At 32.9% G+C, this 23,659-nt stretch overlaps 1 long non-coding RNA gene across 1 annotated transcript in view; it reads left to right on the plus strand.

Moving 5' to 3' along the window:
* Positions 1 to 5,662: 5,662 nt before the first annotated feature.
* Positions 5,663 to 23,659, plus strand: part of LOC127859541 (uncharacterized) — a 32,928-nt gene continuing 14,931 nt past the window's right edge. Inside the window, exons 1-2 of the long non-coding RNA XR_008039432.1 lie at positions 5,663 to 6,122; positions 22,923 to 22,991. This is a non-coding gene — a long non-coding RNA (uncharacterized LOC127859541). The remainder of the gene's footprint in view (positions 6,123 to 22,922; positions 22,992 to 23,659) is intronic.

Here is a 23,659-nt window from a genome sequence, read left to right on the forward strand (position 1 = left end):
TTAGCCATGAGGAAAATAACATTAGACAATTAAAATTAAAATAATGCATACAGCTTTACTACTTATGCAGGACAGGTAAATGAATAAAGGGAAAGTGCTAAAAAAACAAGTTTTCTTTTCCTTCAATTTTAAATAAAGACAAAGGATATCATGGTAATAATATTAAGCATGGGAAAATGTGCATCCTCCAGCAATATGGAACCCTACATAGCTGGTCATATCTGATTTATGGCAGTTTAAAATCAATCAACGCAGCAAGAATTGATATGGGCCTTGCTACAGTTTCATCTTCAAAGAGACCTTGTGGAGGTCTTGCCAGTATATTCCTGAGGGTGATGGGACATATATTGACTGTTATGTCTCAATGTGAAGTGCCTTCAAAGATAGGTAGCAAAGAATGATTGGATGAGACAGGTTTGTCATGGTGGGTTTTGAGTGCCCAGTTTGATGTACCGGCTCCAGTTTATTGATACATTGCAGGGTCTCTGTTCATTTTGTGTAATATATTGCCAGCCTTTGTTCTGTGGCCATTGTGTCTGTGATACGGTCAAGGTTATATACAGATATGGACAGAATTCGGCTATGACAATAATTGAAATAGTCTTAAAATATGTATTTATAAAAGTCTGAATGTATTTGAAGCCATATGCTGACACAAACAAATTGTTGATAATATATTCTGAGAAATGCCATATCCACTGTGCAACGGTGACCTTTGGAGACTATAGGAGATTGTTCCCAGACATGTAATTAAACTTCTTGTTACAAGGTGTTTTGTAGCCTTCTATGTCATGATTGACGGTCGTCAGTCAACCAGCACTCTTGACATGTTTATGTTTATGTTTTTGCCTATTTTATGGTATCTTGGATTTTGAGTTACATTGAACTGACTTCATAATATATTTTGCGTGCCCTAAGTCTTTCTTTCCAAGATTAGGAACAGAAATATAAATGTATTAAGTACTCATTTAGCCAATCATAATTTAAACTTTTTATTAAGAAAAAATCAAGACTAAGTTTAAGTAAAAAAAAAGACTTGCAGAAAACAAACCCCACACATTGTGGAATATTTTACATCTTTACATCTATGAAGAAATCCACTTTTTGGACTGAAAATAAAATGCCACAATTGACACCTGCGAGATAAATTGTTTTAGGACACACATAAAATGCTATGACAGATAATTTGGTCCCAGGTCTCTTTCATATCCTCGCAATTAAGTGTAACATTCCATGAGAATGTGTTAACACTTTGATTGTTAAGGTCATTGTATGTTTTGCTATTTACCTTTGGACACTTTCATTGAAGTTTTCGGACCTTTTTAAGTTAACCGTTTTTTTTATAATTTATTTGTTACGGTTCACAAACTTGTTAAGAGTCAACAGCATCTTTTGGTGGTCTGCTTTCTTGTAGGGAGGATGATAAGTAATCGAAATAAATGTTTGTTCTAAAACAATTATGACCGAGTATCAGCAAGAAAGCAGATATATATTCCCTGAATTTATCTACGTGTCCTGACTTCCATGTACCATATTTCAGGCCATTCTTTCTAATTTGATACTTTGATGTTGGACACTTATATCATTGCATGAAGACTTTTGTCTTTGTTGTGTTGCATGTAAACTGGTAGCTAAAATAGTTTGCCCGTTCGTTACTGAAATGGGTTGTTTACAAAAGGGATTTTTCATTTTAATGCCTTAATTATTCCCTGCTGGATTATAGCGCATTATTTGTGAATTCTTTACTTCAATATTTTCATTTAAAATTTGAAACTTCTGGTTAAAAATAGCATTGTATTTAAATCTGGCATAGACATTCGATCAATGTTAAAAGTTTTAATAGAACTTTTCTAGTGTGATACTAGTAATTTTTGCATGCTTTAACTTGTGGTCTTTATAACAATATTCTTATTGCACAGTTTGTGACCAGTCGCAATTGATTGACTGAGTGCTTGGCTGTTCATCATTTTGTGCTCAAAATGGCAATTACCCGAGATGTGACTCAGTACTCATTTCATCCCATATATATAGTCTAATTGTCTCGTAAATCTACTTTAAATTTGTCACATTTAATTGAAATCACTTTAGCTGCATGCAGTTTGCAACTCTATTTCAATGTTTTCAGGTTCAAGGGGTCACTGATGGAATTAGGGCCCTCAAGGTTGAAATCAGGTTTGCCAATAAAAAATGCAGGCACAGGCAGTCAAATTTCATGGTGAGTGATTTTAATTCGGGATCAAAGGCTATTCAGAATTATTGTCTTGAGATTTGATACTTGTTAAATTGGAATTTATGGATGTGGTTATCTGCCATGAAGTTGTGGTAAAGAGGGTTAGGGCTGAGATTTATTGGACTTCTTAGTGATGTCTTAACTTAAGCTGATCTTAAGATTTGTCTTAGGATAATTTTTTAGATAAACTAAAAAAAAAATCAAGTGGTTTGAAGAAATTATATTGCATCAAATAGATTGATTTGTCTTTGGAAAGAAAATTAAAATAAACCTTTCAAAAATCCATTGATGTTTGCTTAAAATATGTGACAGCATTAAGTAACTTTGATAGGCATCAAAATGGTTTGGCAAGTAAAAATAAAGATTTTATTTAAAATCTTAAAATACAGTCATAAGCAATGTGTATTTAAAATATTGTTTAAAATCATATTATATTTTAAGCATTATTTTAAATAGTCAGATACAACATTAAAATACTTGACTCGGAACATTTCTCTTTCAATGGGGTCATGTAGAATGTTTTCATTGTTATGGTCAGTTGCAAGGAGGTACAGTTTATCTGCTAATCTACGGTAAAAATTAAGTTACATTCAATTTTAGTATTATGGACATGACAACATATTAAAGCCAGACTTTCTGCCTTAAGTCAATACCCAATATTTGTTTTTCGAATCGTTCAAACTTGGCCATTTCCGTCCAGTACTGCACAGGCAACTAAAACAGTCATGAATAGAGTTGTTTTTCTTTGTATTTAAATGATATAGTGAAAAGATTATCTGTTTGTAATGTTTTCATTTTAGATTTTACGCCCATATGTGTTGAAAGTGTGGTAGGCAGTGACCTTGACTTTCTCTTATTTTCAAGTCTTAACCAATATAAGATAATATATGTGAGATATATACATTATTTGAAATATACAGAACAATTTTGAGATAAAGAACCATTTGAAATGCTTCTGAATTGTGCTTTTAACCCTTTGCATGCTGGGAAATTTGTCGTCTGCTAAAATGTCGTCTGCAGAATTTCTAAAATTAGCATTTTCTTCGATTTTTTTCAAAGAATACTATCAGAATAGCAAACAGTTTGGATCCTGATGAGACGCCACGTTCTGTGGCGTCTCATCTGGATCCAAACTGTTTGCAAATGCCTTTAAAATTCAGCTCCAGCGCTTTAAGGGTTAAATGTGAAAACTCTTTTCATAATTCTTCATAAATGTGATTATAAAATCTTGTCATTCAGTTGTAATATTTTACATTCATTTCTTACCCGTGTAATGTCTGTTGTTTTGATAATTTTAAAGCAGCAATTGTTTTCCATTCTTTATGAAGTACCTGTAAAAGGTAGTTTCCCAATTGAGGAAAAACTACAAAATTTCCAATTGCCGTCTGAAAAATTTCCAGAAAGGAAGGAACATTTTGTGCATTTCGTTCCAAAAGCGAACTATGTGCAAGTGAACATTTCAAACCACAATGCATATAAATGAATAATTGAATTGTTTTTTTGCGATTTATACCACGGGATTAAAAAGACCCATAATATCCAATCTTAAGATTTTTACAATGCAAATTTATCCAATTTCAGGATGATAAGCGCTTATTTTTACCAATTGGTACGGTACGGATACATTTTACCTATCGGGCCAAACAAAATCGCTGTGAAGGTTGTTTGGACATTGTTTATGAGGTCCTATGCGCCTGAGGCTGCATCATGTGAGGACCCAGAGTGTGTCCCAGCCCAGAGTGTGTCCCAGCCCAGAGTGTGTCCCAGCCCAGAGTGTGTCCCAGCCCAGAGTGTGTCCCAGCCCAGAGTGTGTCCCAGTACACTGACCTCATTAACTCACCACTGGTAGTATCACCCAAGATGGTACAACTTAGAAAATAAATTAAGCAGCGATTTCCAGCTTTGTAGTTGATTTTACTGCATGATTTTCAATGTGGTTGGTGTCTTGTGCTTTGAGGGGAAACCGGGTCAGACTGATCAGAGGAAACCCCACATGTCTGCTATGGTGACAAAAAAACAAACTCACACTCGCCAGGAGTGGGTATTGAACCTGGGTCACTTTACTGAGAAGTCTGTGTACCAACCAATGCGCAAACTATTTGATGGACATTTGTGAAATTTTCTGTCTGTTGTTCACCAGAAATAAAGGACCATAACTAAGTTTTGCACTTAAATGTAATCTGAAGTTTGGATCACAAATTATTGCCCAAAAAAATTGCACAGGAATTTCAAAAAGAATCAGAATTCAGGTAGCTGGAGGTTACACCGTGTAGTAGTGGATATGGTGTCCACCTAGCGACCGGGAGGCCATTTGTAAAATCTGCACTATGGGAGTGGTCTTAAGATTTCCTCAAAAGATACCAAGGACTGGTTCTACCCAGAAAACAGACTTGAGAGTTTTTCAATAAGCCTTAGGCAGTTTACCAATCGAGCTAAAATACATTTAAACTTTGAAGATACAATATTTTCATTCTAAGTCCTTAAAATAATTTCATTTCATGCAAAACCAATAATTTCGCTGACTCACTGGTATATATATTGCATAAAATCGGTAAAAAAAAACCCACAATGTCCTGATTCCATCAATACCATCTTGCACCCATGCTGGTTTCCTTGGCTCCTATCTGTGAAATGTACACTGAAATATTTTGATAAGAGTGGTATATAGATTATATACATCACATTTTTCCATGGTAAATCAGAGATAAATCTTTTTTTGAAATTCATGCACTTTTTATCAAAGTTTTTTATCAGTCAAGGTGGCAATGTTTTGAGAGTTCTTTGAGATCAGCAATTCATCATCCAGTCATGGTGGAGGGAAGCTAAATTTCTGCACTGGGAAGATTTCTTCTGTCTGAATTTGCCTAATGATTTGTCTGTTTTCAATTTTTTCCTTAATAATGCCAGCAAATGTCTGTGAATACATTGTTAGTGTTTTTTTTACTGGTGCTGCTGCTGGTGATGATGACAATGATAACGATGTTAGTTCTGCTATTATTGCTGTTTATGTTTCACACTGGCTGTCACCTCTCCATTTGTATAAATGAATATAAACTTTTAAACTTTTGGAATCTTTTTCAATAAATAATGGTTCAGCATTTTATATATTAAGTAATTCTGGATATGTTATGTTACTTGCTATGAAATAATTATTCATATTTTTTATAGCTACTTTTCAACATGACCACTGTTAACATTCTTTTAACAACTAGATCTCAGTAGTAAATTTGCGGCACACTTTAAAAGTGTGTAAAACTGATAAATATATTTCCATTGGATGTGACTCATTTTATGCAAATGTCTGCCTCTACAATGCCATGTTTGTATTACAACTGTACTGTTAACTGGTAGTCCAGTAATCAATATTGAAAGAAGGAGGAGTTTAGAGCTGTCAGTTATTGATTGAAATCCCGCCCCCAATGAATTCAGTCGAGGGTTACCTGTCGATCGAATTTACCTGGAGGCATAAACTAGTAGCTGTGCGTATGATACTCTACTGTATTTGGTGTGCACAGAAAGGATCTAATGCTAATTAATGGATTATATCTCGGTAATTAATTAAGTTTATCTGATGCGAAGTTTATATTGAAGGATAGCCGTGGAACGGATATAAACAAACATAATGAATTGATGCATAATATTGAATGTTTAAGAAAATTCATTTAAATAAAATTGGGAGAGTTAACTTAAAATAAGTCACTTGAGTCTGAAACTGTTTACATTCGTGACTGGGGTCATTTTTAATGATGTGATACTGCTGGGTAGTAATTTTAATCCCCCCCAAAAGTGACTTTTGGCGTACTATTATATTTTTATAGTATTTGAGGATTGTAACGCTGGATATTAAAATTCAACAGGGCTGCGTCAATCAAATAGGGATTATATTTTAGTGGTGAGTATTATATCTAATGTTTTATGGTAAAAATATAATTTTTGAATAGTATAATGAAGTTATATTTTCAACTGTACATTTAATTCCATATTGCCTATAATTTTAGTAACACATAATAAGAATTACTTTTTTTTTGGGGGGGGGGATGCAGGAATTAATGTTGTTTTAAAGTTTTTTTAAATGTCCAAACAAATAAATTAATTATTGCATTTCATGAAATATTAGGAAATAACTATGGGGCAATATGGTATTATTGAAACAAACTGAAGAAAACTGTGGAGAGGTATTAATGTGAAATGAACATTGTTATCTCATGATAAAACAAGCCGATAATAATGATAATGATTGTTATCCATTTAATTTCAATAGTGTAATAATCATGAGCAATTTATCAAAAAACGTATATCTCAATATTATTTTTGTACATTAAAATAAATATGTTTAGAACACTTTCTTGTAGTACAGCAATCAAACATTATAAAATATTAAAATGTGTTGTTGTCCATTTACAACTTAATACAAGTTTTTATTTTCTTCTCAATTAATTTACTTTGGTGTCATTCTCAATTATTATTTATTGTTTTGGTGTTGTCATATCAAATTTGGCTTCTTCTGTTGTCTTCTTTTTAAATTTGTACTGCTTACATTTGATATTTACATTAGCACATATATATTAACATTCTACATGTATTACTTTGTTTACTTTTTTCGAATAAAAGTTGTACCAACAAAAATGTCACCTATTTTATGAAATAATAATTTTGTGTACACAACTAAACTAATTTATTGTATACTTTGTAATATGTTATAGTGTATATCAAAGCATGAACAATATAATATTTTTACATTCGCCTTCATTCAAGCCTTTTGACTAAGAACCAAGGTCACTATGTTTGACTCAGTGTAATTTCCATATTTAATGTTTCAATAAATTTAATTTTTATTAAACCTTAATTCTTTCATGGTCAAAAACTGGTTTTTAGCCATTATTGTGGTCAGGAAACCAAGTCAATTTAGTGGAGACCTTGCAAAAATTGTCTATAAAGCCTTCCATTCAAAAGTTTTGCAGAGTTGACTCAGGTATGAATCAATCTTGGTCAAAGCATGAAAGCTAGCCTGTGTTTCACTGATGTCATAATTACAAGGTTAAAAATTAACGAAACACAAGCCAAAAGTTTTTCGCTTTCAAAGTTTTCAAATATTGTAATATACAGAAAGGCAGCTCTTTGTTAATTGTTTGTTGCTGTGTTTTTTTGTTTTTTTTTCATTTTGTGCTCGCTGAATTCATTTACCTCCTTATGTCAGTTGCATTTTGTCATGTTGCTCATTTGCTTTTGGTGTTTCTTTTCTTTACAAAACCATCACTTTTCACTCTTGTTTTTATTGTATTTATATTGTATTGTATTTTATTGTATTTATTTGTATTTAAAAAGTGCCATGAGCCTCTCTCTGTGACACGCAGGCTAAATGCATGTACGTACATTAGCCTGTGCCAGATTAGCCTGTGCAGTCTACTTGCATTAACCCTTTGCATGCTGGGAAATTTGTCGTCTGCTAAAATGTTGTCTGCTGAATTTATAAAATTAGCATTTTCTTCGATTTTTTTTCAAAGAATACTATCAGAATAGCAAACAGTTTGGATCCTGATGAGACGCCATGTTCTGTGGTGTCTCATCTGGATCCAAACTGTTTGCAAAGGCCTTCAAAATTTGGTTCCAGCGCTGAAAGGGTCAAGGCAAGTTTTCCCAGTGCAAGGATCAAATATATCATCTTTGAAGCATCATTCAAACTAATATTACCAGTGGCTCAAAGGTGAAAATCTGAAATACAAGAAATTGTCATTAGGACACGGCTCGACCATCTAGAAATCAATACCAGGTCATGATGTGGACTCGCACAATTCCACGGAAAATTGATATGTTCTTGCTCTAAAGACCAACAAACATATAATGTTTCCCAAACACGTTACGGTAATCTTTATCCATCCCTACTTCTATTGAAGATATTATGTACTCTTCGTTATTCATCGATCCTGCTTGCATGGAAAGAAGATAATATGAAGGACTAAGCAAACGTGCGCTTGTATGGAAAAATAATTTAATATGAGGGGCTGAGCAGATTTGGATATTTCATTGATCATGTTAAGAATTATTATGTTAAATCAAAATTATAACCTTCATTATAAATCATGCACAATGTAATGGCAGTTGGTTTAATCTAATTTTCAGTCATGAATGTAACCTTTGTTCTGCTCACAGGCTTATTTGTTAAAAGTTTGCTTTTATTCCTTGGAGACTCATTTAAAATTCATTTGTGGTGTGTGTATGTATTATTTTTTTACAATAAACAGAACAAATTACATGCATATTCTATTGACCTTTTCTTCAAATGGAATGAGTTATGATCGTACTTAATATGTATATTAATGCATTTCAAGGTTGGTTTAATGAGTATGGTGCAAAAGGCTTTTGGCTTCAGGACATAGTTAAATGAATTTCCTAAAAAAGAACTGGTTTTACCAAGAACTAAGACTCAAGAGACTTTAAGAGTGCCTCATGATCTTTATTCATGCATGATGCCCATTATTTGAATACCGGGTAAATCTTTAAATCACTTGTTTAACCCAGGAAATAGACTTGAGAGTGACTTAAATAATACCTGCAACATTATATAAAACTTGATAAAACAATAATAATTGCTTGAACAATCGAGCTGCAATATTGTTGTTTTGTAAAGGGAGATTAAGTTCCCAATTTTGCAATATTATTGTTTTGTGAAAATAGGTTTAGACCATCACATGCAATTTTTTTGTTTTGTATTAATATTGGGACTGACCTTACAAAATAAGATGTAAATTTTCAATGGTTTTGTTGAATGAAATTAAGTTTAAATTAAAATTTGCACTATTTTTACTGGCAATAAAAACAACAATAGTAGAGTTATGATTTAATGAAATTTCACAAGGTATATATGTGAATAATGCTTGTCCATTCATGTAACGAAGAACCTTTTTTGCCAATTTGGTCAGTCTTACAAAAATGCTATATTTAGCCATATCATGGTACAATATAATATGTGCGTTCTATTTGCGGTGATAGTTTGTTTGTTCACTGGACTGTCAAATATGATTGATAGCTGTTCAATATCTTGATATGTGTAAGGCGTATGGACTGCCTATTGTTTTCTTATATGCTGTAATGTTTATTTATTTGGATGATTAGGTCGCCATACATGGATCAAAATTGTCATGTTCATTTATTTTCATGACAACATCTTCAAACGATCAGTTAGTCACTTAGTTGTCTGTTTGATACAATCATAACCTTGACCTATATTGATAAAAACAATCATTATTTCATTGTAACCAAATAAAAAAAATATGCTATCCTTCCTTAATGGCAAAGAAGTTCATAGAAGTATGAAGAAGTGTAAAGAAGTATATTGTTTTTTTTTAAATATTTTAAGTCTCATAGAATAAATGAAACAGTAAAAAAAGGCATCACTTTTTAAAATAAGGAGTTTGAATTGTTCATGATTGTTTATAACCAGTGAGTTTCTGTAGTGCTTTTTAAGGAATTAACTTTGGAGACATTAGCCTGAGAAATTATAAATATACTCAAAATTGTTGTTTGCTTTGAGGTAAACAACAATAAAAAAAAAATTAAAAATAACTAAGGTAGTATATTCTACTAATACTATGTATAATGTATTCTTCTGTCAGTTGCAGAACTACATTGGGTTTTATGTGATTCAACTAATTGTACCTCTATAATTATTATCTTTTGACTCATCGTTTGTTCTGAAAAGGAAGCCTTTATAATAGTCATATTGATGTAACCTGTATCCAGCAGTGTGTCAACGTTTCACAGAGCACACCTGTACAAATGTTAGTGCGATGTATCCTATACTTGTGATAGGTTATCTTACACTATCTCACGTTTGACGCCTCACTTTGGTCATCTTATCTGCTGGTCCACCTCATCTTTGCAAACCTTTGGGAACTTTATCTGCCGTACCAGATATGAAACAAATGACAGCGGGTGTAATAATTGTCATATAGGTCAATTGGCGATCATTATTTATCAATATTCAGATTGTGGAGTGATTCAATGGTAATATGATATTGAGTTTAAGTTTTCATATTAATATGCTCTGTGCTCTGTGAAAAATGGGTTTAATGCATGTGCGTAAAGTGTCGTCCCAGATTAGCCTGTGCAGTCAGGGACCACACTTTCCGCAAAAAAATAGTTTCTGAAAATGAAAAATACCATAACAGTGGCAAATTGTTGTCCCTGATTAGCCTGTGTAGACTGCACAGACTAATCTGGGATGACACTATACACACATGCATTAAACCCCTTTTTCACAAAGCATGGCCCATGTATAATGCACTTTTTAAAAAACCTGTGTATTTTTTTACTTTTAAATCATTATTTATAAATATTCAGATTTATGGAGTTATTTAATTGTTTAATATTTGTAAATAAATTGCAGTATTCATATATAATGCACTTAAAACCTTGATATGTTTCTTTTAATGAAAAACCTTGATGTGTACGTGTTTTGCAGTGTTCAAGACCTTATCTTCATGTTAGTAAAATATAAATTGCAAAATGTATATGGCGTGACAAAAGAACAGTATCATTAATTTCTTGTAATTCACTTAATGTTGAGTGTTAGCGAAGACAAATAGTACAAATACTCATTTTGTGTCAGGATGTAAAATGTAACACAGTCTTAAGTGAGATATACATCTTTGTAATCATTTGATAGTGACTTGTCTGTTAGTTAAAACTTATAAGTAACAGGTGCAAATATCGCATTTTTAGGTCAAGATGGAGCAGAAATAACTATAAACAAGAAGAAATAAATACAAACTAACTTTTGATGTTATTGTTTATATGTTGGGATATAAAAGTGGTTTGAAAAAAAATATATAAGCAGGGGCCAATAAAATTTGTACCCTTACATTTAAGGTGGGGTCCCTTTCTGTTCTTATGAAATGTTTATGTCTTACGTACATGAAGAATTGAAAGAAGAGCTATGAGCAACTTTGGTCAAAATATTTATTTATTACTTCATATAATGGGAGCTCCATTCTGAGAAAACTAGTTCTAAGTATTGGTGCAATTGTGTCTGGAAGTACTAATGTCTATTTATTATACAGAGACAGTGTCTGTTGACATTTAAATGGACATATTAATCACGTGACCTCCTGTGACCTCCATGTGCCACATACACAATCCATTACAAGGGTGTGGAGATACAACTAATGGTTTACTAATCCATGGTAAAGTTCATGGAAAAATACATTCTCATCAACAAGCATTAAGCCACTTAATTGTCAGCACAAAAAGTTTTTATTTCCTGCATCTCTGATTTCAAAGTTTGTTGAATCATGGAAAAAAACAACATGTTTTCCATTATAATGTGCAGTAAATAAAATGCAATTAATAAAATATATAATTTATTTATTTTTATTATAATTTATATAACAAACCATATATTGTTCTTGAATATATATTAATGTTTAAACCCTGAAAATGTTCTTTCCTATGGAGAAGTAAACCATGCAAATTTACTTGTTCTGAGGTGAAACAACACTCATAGGACAAGTTGACCCATCCCACCTTCACCATCCAACCACCACCCACCCGGAATTTGTTTCCCCCATTTTACCTGGTCATGTTCATTGATCTTTACCATTCCATTTCCTGCTTGCATTGGCCTAAATGGCCGCCCAATAACAATTCCCCAGTAACTATAGCAACCTCAATGGCTCCGCAAAATTTCATTGTTGTAAGTTGTTGTTACTAGGTAATACAGTTGTTGACAACAGTGTCCAACGGGCCTTAATTGCCTTGTTAACATGCATCATTTCATTCTAATCAGCGGTCTGGGCTGGTCTGGGACGTGCATCTAGACTGTGACCATTAATTAACGAATTTACAATCAAATTCTATAACCTGTTATGATTGAATTGGAATGCACAGTCTGGTTTTAATTTAATTGAACATGAGTTACTGCTAATTTATATTAATTAATAGCGATGTCCATATCGAAAAGATGAATCAATGACATGATTGGTAGAGACCTAATTAATATCTTTGTTGCTAAGATTTGGCTCAGGGATGCATTGATATTTTGTACACTTGATTTAATTTTTCCATTTGTTTTTTTTCTGCAAATTTAAATGCATGGTTGACCAGATTTTAATGAAATTAAAGGGACATTTACCGACTTTGATGCTCAATTCTGTGACTTAACCCTTTGCATGCTGGGAAATTTGTCGTCTGCTAAAATGTCGTCTGCTGAATTTCTTAAATTAGCATTTTCTTCGATTTTTTTTCAAAGAATACTATCACAATAGCAAACAGTTTGGATCCAGATGAGACGCCACGTTCTGTGGCGTCTCATCTGGATCCAATAGCAAACAGTTTGGATCCAGATGAGACGCCACATTCTGTGGCGTCTCATCTGGATCCAAACTGTTTGCAAAGGCCTTCACAACTCGGTTCCCGCACTGTAAGGGTTAATCCTCTTGCAGGCTCACATTCATGGAAGGGCAAAAGGACAATTGCGGGGATGTTGGTTACAATGGCTAAACTTGTTACTAAATTTAATGTTTACACCTTCAGTGGACAGAGAAATTAATTTCTGATCAAGGCCCAATTACCTACCCATTTTGGGACTTTGGAATGAAGAATAAGACTTTAAACACCAATAAAAATTGTATATGTATAGAACCAAGAAAAAGGCATCCAGCGTTTAAATATAAACAGGCTACAACTGGTGATTATGTCATTAACAAAATGTTCTACATAAATAATCATTTAGAAAGAGGTGGTGAACGCCAAGTTTGACTCAAAATTAAAGCTATTCCTGAATATTCCAATTTAAAGAATATTCTTTATTCTTACACTTAAAGTTTTAGAATTGTTTTGTGATTACTGGTACAGTAATTTACCTGTTGTATGAAGTTTAATGTTAAAATTTGAATTGAAAAAGAATCAGCAAATTTTGTTGCTTTAACTGCATTGATGATTTTTCAGCTGGGATTTTGTGTGTGTATGATTCTATATTTGTCAATCTTTACAACCTGTATGAAGTTTTTCTTTTCATGTTTCATGAAAAAGTGATTTCATTTTTGGCGACATTAAAACATGGCACTCCAAGAAATAAAAGGCAGTCCTCGGCATTTTGTACACACAAAGGAAGATTAATTTAATCATAATGCAGTTTGCATTAACAGCCATATCATTTATAGAGACATTTTTGAAAGGCTGCTGTAAATTTTAACAGCGTCAAACATGTTTGTTTAACTCTTCACCAATATGACCATTGTGGCGAGAAGCTAAAATAGGACAGATTAAGTGGACCACCCCAGTTTTGCCTCTTATGGCATATTTCATCATGCATGGGGTGTACTTTGTAATATGGCACTTTCTTAATGTATGAGAACTTTTTTCTTTGAAAACTTGAGTTTTATCGAGATGACATGTGTCAGAATCATTTTAAATTTGTGGGCCTGTACAGTGTGCAGATATTACTTTGGCAGATTTCACAATAATTTGATCATCATTTTAATGCGTGTGATTTGAGAGAGGTGTGCTGAATGGTTAAGGTAATAACGCAGCAGGAGCATAATATCAAACAAACATTCAAGTTGTTCATTGAATCAGGCAATCATTAATCAATCAATCTATCATTCAATTTTTTCGTCTTGTCAGCGTCATTTTCAAAGACCTTTCAATACATTAAGAAGCATCATAATTTGTGTTGATTTAAAGACACTGATATACCAGTATAAATGAAAGAACACACTGTTAATTTTGTTGAGTAAGAAAATGTCATCAATCTTGAAATAAAGTGTTTTTCAACAAATCTTTATATTCAGTTTTACCTATTTTATTTATCAATTTTGACAATTATTAATCAATAATAAAATAGGTGCTTGCATATTTAATTGCACGATATACATTGATTTTATTGGAATGTTTTAAAAATCCTCAATAATTTAAACTGTGTTCATGCGTGCATGAAATGAACAGTTTTGTTGAATAATATCAGTTCTAAGTTGTAAAGGTCACATTATTTCTGGGTATGTTTTTGAGATCGTAAGACAACAAGTACTGGTTCTACCCAGGAAATAAACTCAACAATGTCTAAATAAGCCTTAGGCTTTTGATGATCTAAAAATAAAAAGGTTTCAAGTAAACCATTTCAAATTCCTTGTTACATCTTGTATTCCAATCTTAAACGTGAATAAGATTTCTGTTACAACACTGTGATCCTTATGCCATTAAATTTGATATTCTGTGTTTGATAATTATCAGATTATCTTCGATCCTCAAAATAAAATCTTTAAAATATTTTTTTCTTTTATTTTCATTGTCAGATCATTAAAATTCCTTTTTAGATCATTATCAGATCCTTTTAAGTCATTTTCAGTGATCTCATTGGGATCAGATGCTGTACCAATTTCTACCAACATCTCACTTTGTTTGTCTATCAGCAATAAATCACAGCCAAACAGAGAGATGTTTTTGAAAAGTAACTGACATGGGCAGTTGGTCGTTTCAAGTTCAAACTTTAAAATCTTTGTGATTTCATTGGATAGGTAGACAACAGCTGGAAGGTGGCTATAAAATGGCCGATTTTAAGTGAGGCTTAATGGTTTAACTCGTATAATGCAATAAATTGCAGTGTTTAGAGTTTTTTATGGTAAACCTTTATGGCGTGTATGTGGAAAAAATTACACGAAGACCTTGTCAAACATGTGCATGTCACTAAATCTGTTTTAATTATTCTGTTATCAAATGCGGTAACAAGGTAACAAGTCTGACATCTTACGTCTTAAGGCAGCTTAATTACAGACTTTGGCAATTTGTCGTTCACGCAAAGGAAACCATGTGGTCTAAGTTTTCATTACTCAGGTCATTAAATAACATTAACACCTTTTGAAAATCAAACTGTCAACTTAAGTCGCTTTTCTACGCTAATTTTTCGGGGCAAACAAAATGTTGATTGAGGTGGTGACCTGACTTTCCTGTTATTGCAGCAAGCAAGCACTTAGTGGGTATTTAAGCCTTAAAATGCACTTCCACAAAAGGTGAATCACAAAGAATAATCAAGGATTTTAATTGATGGAAGTGATTTCTGTATTCATGACACTGCAAAATTCTAACAATTAAAATGATGGTCTAATCCGTCAGTCTAGCCAATAAAATTTTGGGGGTTTATCTAAGGACGATCTAAGGTATCAAACTTTTTAAGGTAAATGAGCTTACGTTGAGCTGCGATATCTGCCTGTTTAGCTTGCTAGAAGAGCACTTTATAGCGAGAGGTCGTGGGTTAGAGGCAAAGACTTACTGCTGAATTTTCACCACCTAGCAACAAACCTATGATCAGAGTTTGTTTCCTTCTGATGAAGGCTCATCGTTAACCCTTTCAGTGCTGGAACCGAATTTTGAAGGCCTTTGCAAACATTTTGGATCCAGATGAGACGCCACAGAACGTGGCGTCTCATCTGGATCCAAACTGTTTGCTATTCTGATAGTATTCTTTGAAAAAAATTGAAGAAAATGCTAATTTTAGAAATTCAGCAGACGCCATTTTAGCAGACAAGAAATTTCCCAGCATGCAAAGGGTTAACCCTTTCCTTCTCAGAAGCAAAGTGAAAATGTGCAAACAGCATAAAACCAGAACAGGCTGAGAGTAACTCGCAGTCTGTTCAGGTTTTATGCTGTTTGCTGCTCATCAGTATCTCTAAGGTTGGGAGATGAAGCCTTAAAAACTTGAATCTAGTAAGAAAGGTCTTCAATTAAATTTAACTTTCTAAGGGACTGCAAGTGCGTCAAAATAGGTATCTAAGTGGTAAAGGGTTAAAGTGAATGACATTAAAGAGTTGAGGGATTTTATGTGGGCTATTTATAATATAACTGAGAAAAAATATCAAGCAATCAAATTGAAATTGACATGTTAAAAATATCAAGAAGTTCAATTTTCATGAAATCAAGTTGAAATTGACATGTAAAAAATGTCTAGAAGTTCAGTTTTCAAGCAATCAAATTGAAATTGACATGTAAATAAATATCAAGAAGTTGAATTTTCAAGAAATGAAATTGACATGTAAAAAATATCAAGAAGTTCAATTTTCAAGCAATCAAATTGAAATTGACATGTAAATAAATATCAAGAAGTTGAATTTTCAAGAAATGAAATTGACATGTAAAAAATATCAAGAAGTTCAATTTTCAAGCAATCAAATTGAAATAGAATTTCGTAGAAAACAATTCACTGAATGGGTTGTGAAAATTGATTTAAAAATTGCCTTTTATTAACATTAGTTTTCAAGTGAATGTTTGTGTATACTGCACTTTGAGCATGCAGCCTTTCCGATTTATTGTATACCGTTAAATTTAATGAAAATCGTATAATCTCTTTAGATCTCTGCAGATGCTTTTAATCTTACATATGTATCGTCTCAAATGCTGAAGTTTAGTTCCCTTCAACGAAGATTGTTTTATCTGAAATGAAGGTTTACTTGCTGGAAATTATGTTTATGAAATATGAAATTCTAAATTTGTTGCACTGATGTATATATGAACCATTTGGAATAATCGAGGAAAGCAGTTTATTGGTTATTTGTTGCATACATTAATTTGTATATTTATAAAGTCATTGTAATAAATGTACCTTTCAGTTTCTATGAAAAAGTTGAAATTAACATATTTATGAACATTATTTGGAAGTTCAGTTAGAACTGATGATAAAATTGTTATCATTTGGTTCTTAAATGTAGAAAATTATGGAATATTTATTTTTTGTAATTGAAAATTGGACTGTTTATTTTTAGACCTCTAATTATCAAGTAGGTCTTTAGGAATTATTAGTTTGTGCATGTGTATTGCTTTAGTTGTATAAAATTATTTTTTCAATATTTTAAAGGAATTTTTGTTTTCTTGGATATAAAATTGTTGATATAATTCTTACGTTCTTTTCTTACTTCTGAATGTATTTAAGCAAATGCTATCAAATTTGCAATAAACTTAGCTTGAGTGAGTCATAATTGGTAGTCATTCTTAATAATATTTCAGAAGCCTATCAATTTTTTTCTCTTTATTTGCAGTTAAGCGTTTATGCAGCTGTTATACGTATCTACGTAAGATATTAATTTGAAATTCATCATTGGTTTTGAAATCTTGATATAAATGTTTGGATCATTCCTCTAAAAAGCTTTTCCCTATATTTTCGTACATGCCCATAACTTTCATATTTATCTCTGAAGAAATCTTTATAATATCCGACGGATGGATGATTTATTTCGAGCTAGCTAACTGTCTTTTCTTCTTTATCCTACTTTAATCGGTGAAAAACGTGGCGTTAAATTTAAAAAAGGAAACTTTGACAGCATTATGAATTCTTTTCAGTGAAGTCAGAAGAAAATTGAAATTGGATCAGATCCGAGTAAATTGCAGTCAAATTGACTGGTATCAAAATTATAGTATTAGAATTTCAAGTCGGCTTTATTGAATAATTTATTTACGAGTCTGTGTCAGTTATGCTTTGGTGGCCTTAGGCATTTAACTTCTATGAAACGCATTTTTGAAACATCCCGAAGGCTTGTTTGGGTTAGGACATTAAAATGAAATCCTCTTTTGAACTGCAAGATTTGGTTACACAAGGCTGTTATTGTTTTTAAGTCAAACGTTTGCATTTTTGCATGGATTGAGAAGGAAACAATAATGTCATTGATGACCACAGGCATGTCGAGGGTATGTGTGTAATTTTGTACACACAGTGTAATTTTTGTAAATTATTTAGAAAAATCTGTTTATTTAAATTGATATAATCTCAATTAATAACAAATGGGTGACTTAACAACATGGGTCTGTTTACAATATTTTGACTTCAGTAATTAACTCAACTTATAATGTATAAAAAAATTTTTTTTAAGTAATTTGCAAATTTCCAGATATTCATGAAAATATTTGTTGAACAAGTTATCTTACTTAAATATTTATTGTTACATGTTGTATTTGATGAGATCAATATTCTTATTGATTTTAAGCTGATTGTACCTTATTTTTAAATTCCACTATCATCTAGAGAGATCTGTTGTTTTAATTATTTGGATGCTTGAAACTGACCATCTTCAAACCTTATTGAGTCCCTTCAAAGAACGTTTTCCTTAATCTGTTCCTTGTATTTGTATTTATGTATAAAGCCTATCAGTATAAATTGAAAACTGTTACAAGAGGTTATATGTGTCTAATTTCGCAGAATATTGGCATGACGTTTCGATGGATGCCATTATAAAATGTCCAACCAACTGGACCAATCATTGTGTCAAACATTTTGTATGTGTAAGTCCTGTACCTGCTACACCAAACATTCCTTCGACAATAATGACCACTACAAGAATACTGACCACTACTGACCGCTGTATTCCAGCACAGTGGGTGGGGGTTGGGACACAATTGTTGATTGGCAAAATGGACAAGTTGGCATTGTCAACCTATGATTGGTCTCACTAAAGGCTCAAATTAAATTTGACAGATTAGTGTGTAACTTTTCATAAAGGAAAGATGGGAACACCAAGTGAATGACCTTAATTACTTTGGTTTCACTGGTTTTTACCCTGATGCTGTAAGAGCTTGGGAAGGTGTGACTGAAGGGTGGTCAAGTGAGGACTGTAGGTGGGCAAAATGAGGACTGAGTGATGGTCAAGAGACAGAGCACTGAGGGTCAAGAGTTACCACTTGCAGTGGTCAGTTTCATTAGAAATCACACTTGATGGTCCGGTGACTCAGTTTATTCTGTGATAGTCTTCATGTGTCACACTGGCAAGAGTTTATACATAGGTGAAATACTGTGGAATGGGAAAGCCAGATCAGACACAAAAGTGTATGACACTTACGAAACTATAATAGCTAGCGAAATTGTATTGCAGCGTACAAGGGAAAAAAAGTGTGTGAATTGCTCTCCCAAATAATTACAAGCAATACATTGGTATTGTTACAACAAAATGTGTGACAATCTTTAACAGAAAACATCAATAATATTGTACTGGTTGATGACAGAAAACACTGGTGTGGATTGGTCGAAAAAATGGCATTTAACAACACAGGAGTGGAATAGCATATCTGGGTCACTAGTTTGGGATTATAATTGCGTCTGGTAACTGAAGTCACTGAATAATATAGCAACTGACTTGCATAAATTGTGCGTTAAAAAATGTGCAGATTTACATACAAATTAAACTGCTGCAAGAATGCATACGGACTAGAAGTTCATGCCAGCTTGATAAAGATTACAATCAAAGCCTGCTGTCTTCCATTAAACAAACAATTACAGGCTTTTTAAGTTTAAACCCAAGTTTATTCAGGCCTTTATGTAAATCAATTAGGATACTGGTCGTATTTATACTTTACAGGAAAGATTTTAATCTACCCAGCAAGGTTAAGTAGATTTTACAAATTTTACAAGTAACTCAATTACCGAAATGCCTTCGAAGGTTTGCTAAACACTTAAGCGGCCGTGCTTGTATTTGACAATATCCGACTCATTTAACTGGGATATTGAATTTATGTTTTGCCTAATACGGTCATTAAAGAGATATATGATGATCAAAATTATTTCACCCCCTTATCTCCGCATACGAATGCTAACTAGATTAAATACTTAAATAAACTCTCTTCAGAGCATTGAACAAAATTTCGGCCTAATTTGTCATGAAATTTGACAGTGGAGTGTTCAGTAGGGACTGATTGATCATGATATTTGTGTTGACTCAAGATTGGGTAATTGCCTAGATGTTTGTAGAGTGACTTGTATTGCTGTTTGTGCAGGGGGACACTATTTAAGAGGTTACATACTACTAAATCAAACACCAGTTAGGGATTTTTTTGTCAAATTAGGGTTTGGTCTTTTTGTGCCACTAGTGTAGTCTCGAAGGGTAATCTCAAATTTAAGAGATAAAATATACGAACACAGGTTTTAAACCGGAAAGGATTTCAGGGAAAGATTATAGAAATTTCAGCAGAAACCATTGTGTGTGTTTATCCTTAGTTGTAAAGAAATTATTTTAAATTTACTTAAAATCCAAAAAGAAAGTATACATAATATTCAAACAAGCGGATTAACAAAATAACTGTTGAATCATGTCTTACAATAAAAATATTCTTTTGTTTAATATGAATAAAACATCAACAACTTTTCAAAATGTTCAGTTGGAACGTTTAATGAAATATACCATACAAACATGTTACTTTTGTTAGTACAAGTGCTTACATTTTACTATTAAATACCTTCTTCTACTGATGCACTAAAACTTCAGAAAAGTTAATGTCTTTCAGATTCAGTATACAAAGTTGTTACATAAGGTTACTTTGCTAGGATTACGCTTATAAATGTGCCGGTGTGACTTGTTTTATTTTCACCAAGTCTTTTTACTGGTTGTAACTCAAGTCAGCGTTCAGCTGTCGCAGGCTTATTGTCCTTGTATTTTGTTTCTGTGGGGATTAGCTGTCCAGTGACATGGAATTTCATTGATGCCTCATTAGCAGCTTATTGTTTGTACAAATATCATGTACAAAATTGCTGCCCAGGCGACTGTAAATAGGTGGTTAAGATATACGAGCCTGGTTTCGGGAACACAGGGCTTAAAGGGATCTTTTCACGCTTTGGTAAATTGACAAAATTGAAAAAAGTTGTTTCAGATTCGCAAATTTTCGGTTTACTTATGATATTTGTGAGGAAACAGTATATCTGAACTTTTGACGATATAAAAACCAACAGATTATAAGCGTTGCAACGCGAAATGATTGAATAATTGGGAGAGTTCTGTTGTTTTCGTTTAAATTTGTGAAACTACGAAGATTGCTTATATAACTTATAAAATACACATCTTATGTATGCTTGGCAGGATAGGTCAGGTGGCTAATGCGTTTTTACTTCAGGATTCCGGGGGTCACTGGTTCGAGCCCGGCTGCGGGCTACTTTTTTTTCCTTTTTTAAATTTTATTTTTGATTTTTTTCTGGAGCTTTTAAAATGTAATGTTTACATTTATCAATATAAAGCAGTTAATGACAAACTTCAAAACATGCAAAAATCTGTGAAAAGGCCCCTTTAATGCATGTGCGTAAAGTATCCTTTGCAGTCTCCATAGGCTAATCATTGAAAACGCTTTACGTCTAGTCTTGATTTTTATTTAACCCTTTGCATGCTGGGAAATTTGTCGTCTGCTAAAATGTTGTCTGCATAATTTCTAAAATTAGCATTTTCTTCGATTTTTTTTCAAAGAATACTCTCAGAATAGCAAACAGTTGGATCCTGATGAGACGCCACGTTCTGTGGCGTCTCATCTGGATCCAAACTGTTTGCAAAGGCCTTCAAAATTTGGTTCCAGCACTGAAAGGGTTAGAAGAGACTTTCTTTGAACAAAAAACATTCCATAAAAGAGGAAAGTGTCGTCACTGATTAGCAATCTGGGACAACACTTTATGCACATGCATTAAGCCCCCTTTTCCCTCATCGGGCTCAAATATTCAAATATCAGCATGGATGTTTAACACAGGGAGAATACAATAGAGATTTCATCAAATTTATCCAGTATTATAATAGCGTCATCGTGTTCTCATGTAGAATTGATAGCCAGGTCATACACATCACTGTGAAAAAGAAATTGTTCCTAATGTAAATGACAATAACAGATGTTATATTGATGATATATTGATGGAGTTGAGATGTAATGATTATTGTTGTTGAATTGATTAAACATCAATGCAGTAGAGATGTTGTTGGTATTAGGGGGGGGGGTTCTGGGAGATGAGAATAGGGTGATTTCAGGGATTTCAGGGCCCCTATTCACCAACCCGTTCTTAGACTTAAGATCCGACAATAGACTTAGAACCAAGAAAAATACCTCTAGACTTCAAATATATACAGGCAACCACTGGTTATAATGTCCTTCACTACATTTTCTGCATAAGACTGATGCAAATTGAGGAAGCTGTAATGCCAAGTTTGATTTAAAAAAAAAGTTATTATTGAATATTTCAATTTATAGAATATAAGTATATATATATATATATATATATATATATATATATATATATATATATATATATATATATATATATATATATATATATATAGAATAAAGTGTCATCCCAGAATAGCCTGTGCAGTCAGATCAGTCTTATCAGGGATGACATTTTCCGCCTGGATTTTTTCGTTTAGATGAGACTTTTTTAACACGTAAAATTCCATGAAAACTAAGTTTTCCCCCCCCCCCGAACAAGGGCCTTCTTAACCCTTTGCATGCTGGGAAATTTGTCGTCTGCTAAAATACACGTCTGCTGAATTTCTAAAAATTAGCATTTTCTTCGATTTTTTCAAAGAATACTATCAGAGAAGCAAACAGTTTGGATCCTGATGAGACGCCACATTCTGTGGCGTCTCATCTGGATCCAAACTGTTTGCAACGGTCTTCAAAATTCGGTTCCAGCACTGAAAGAGTTAAAAGGTTAGGGGGAAGTGCGTCAGGAGGCGGGCTGTTGATGGCATGCAGTATGGGAAGAAGTTGGAGTAGAGGGGGGTCAAGTTTTGTTGGTGGGGGGAGGGGGCGAGAGGCACACTTGATCTCTTCCAGGAGCAGAGATCTCCATTACAGACTCATCAACAGAGGGTCAGAGCAAACTCATTAAGGATGATTGTTTATAAAGTGCCCCATTGGATGAAGCCCTGATGGTAATTTGAGGCATTCATTCTCCATGTTGCTTGTTTATTTACAGGCCAGGCCGTTGGTATTCCAATTTAGGGCCTGCTGACCACACATATGAGAGGATGTAAAGAAAAGTAAGGTAAGATCATTTTTATGAATTAGTTTTTTTTATTTTTCAATATTTTATTGTTCAATAAAGAACAGTTACTATTCGAAGTTCTCATGTGCAGGAATTAAACCAAAACATCAGCGACAAATCATAATTTATTATCATGTAAGAATTGTCATGGTCTTCATTAGTATTTCAATTTTATATAGAACACATTATAGTTATAATTTAATATTTAATGAATTAGTTAATCTGTATAAAATTGGTTATTTGATTATTTGAATGATCATATCTAATGACATCTGTGAACTTTATTTACAGTTTTATTTGTTTGCTTAAATTGATTTATGTCTAATCGCAAACCCATAAGGGACGCTAAAAAAATTATTTTTGATTTTTATTTAAAGTGTGCAAATTTGTTTGATAATATAAATTATGTCATTCAATCAAAGTTTTAGGATGTTCTTATGCTAGACACTTAACACTTTGAAATGTGCAAAATATTGAATATGAAACTGCAGTATAATGAGTGAATGTTTATTAAAAAAAAGATATACATATGTCCTATCTTTTAATAAAAATGTTGTTCAATAACTAGGAAATAAGGTGTAAATTTTGTGACATTTTGAGCAGCCAGTCCATGACACTTGCAGTCATAATGTAACAGTTTTGAGCGTAGAAAAAATAATGTTTACCAC

The sequence above is a fragment of the Dreissena polymorpha genome, chromosome 15 (genome assembly GCF_020536995.1).
Source record: "Dreissena polymorpha isolate Duluth1 chromosome 15, UMN_Dpol_1.0, whole genome shotgun sequence".
NCBI classification, from domain to species: Eukaryota; Metazoa; Mollusca; class Bivalvia; order Myida; family Dreissenidae; genus Dreissena; species Dreissena polymorpha.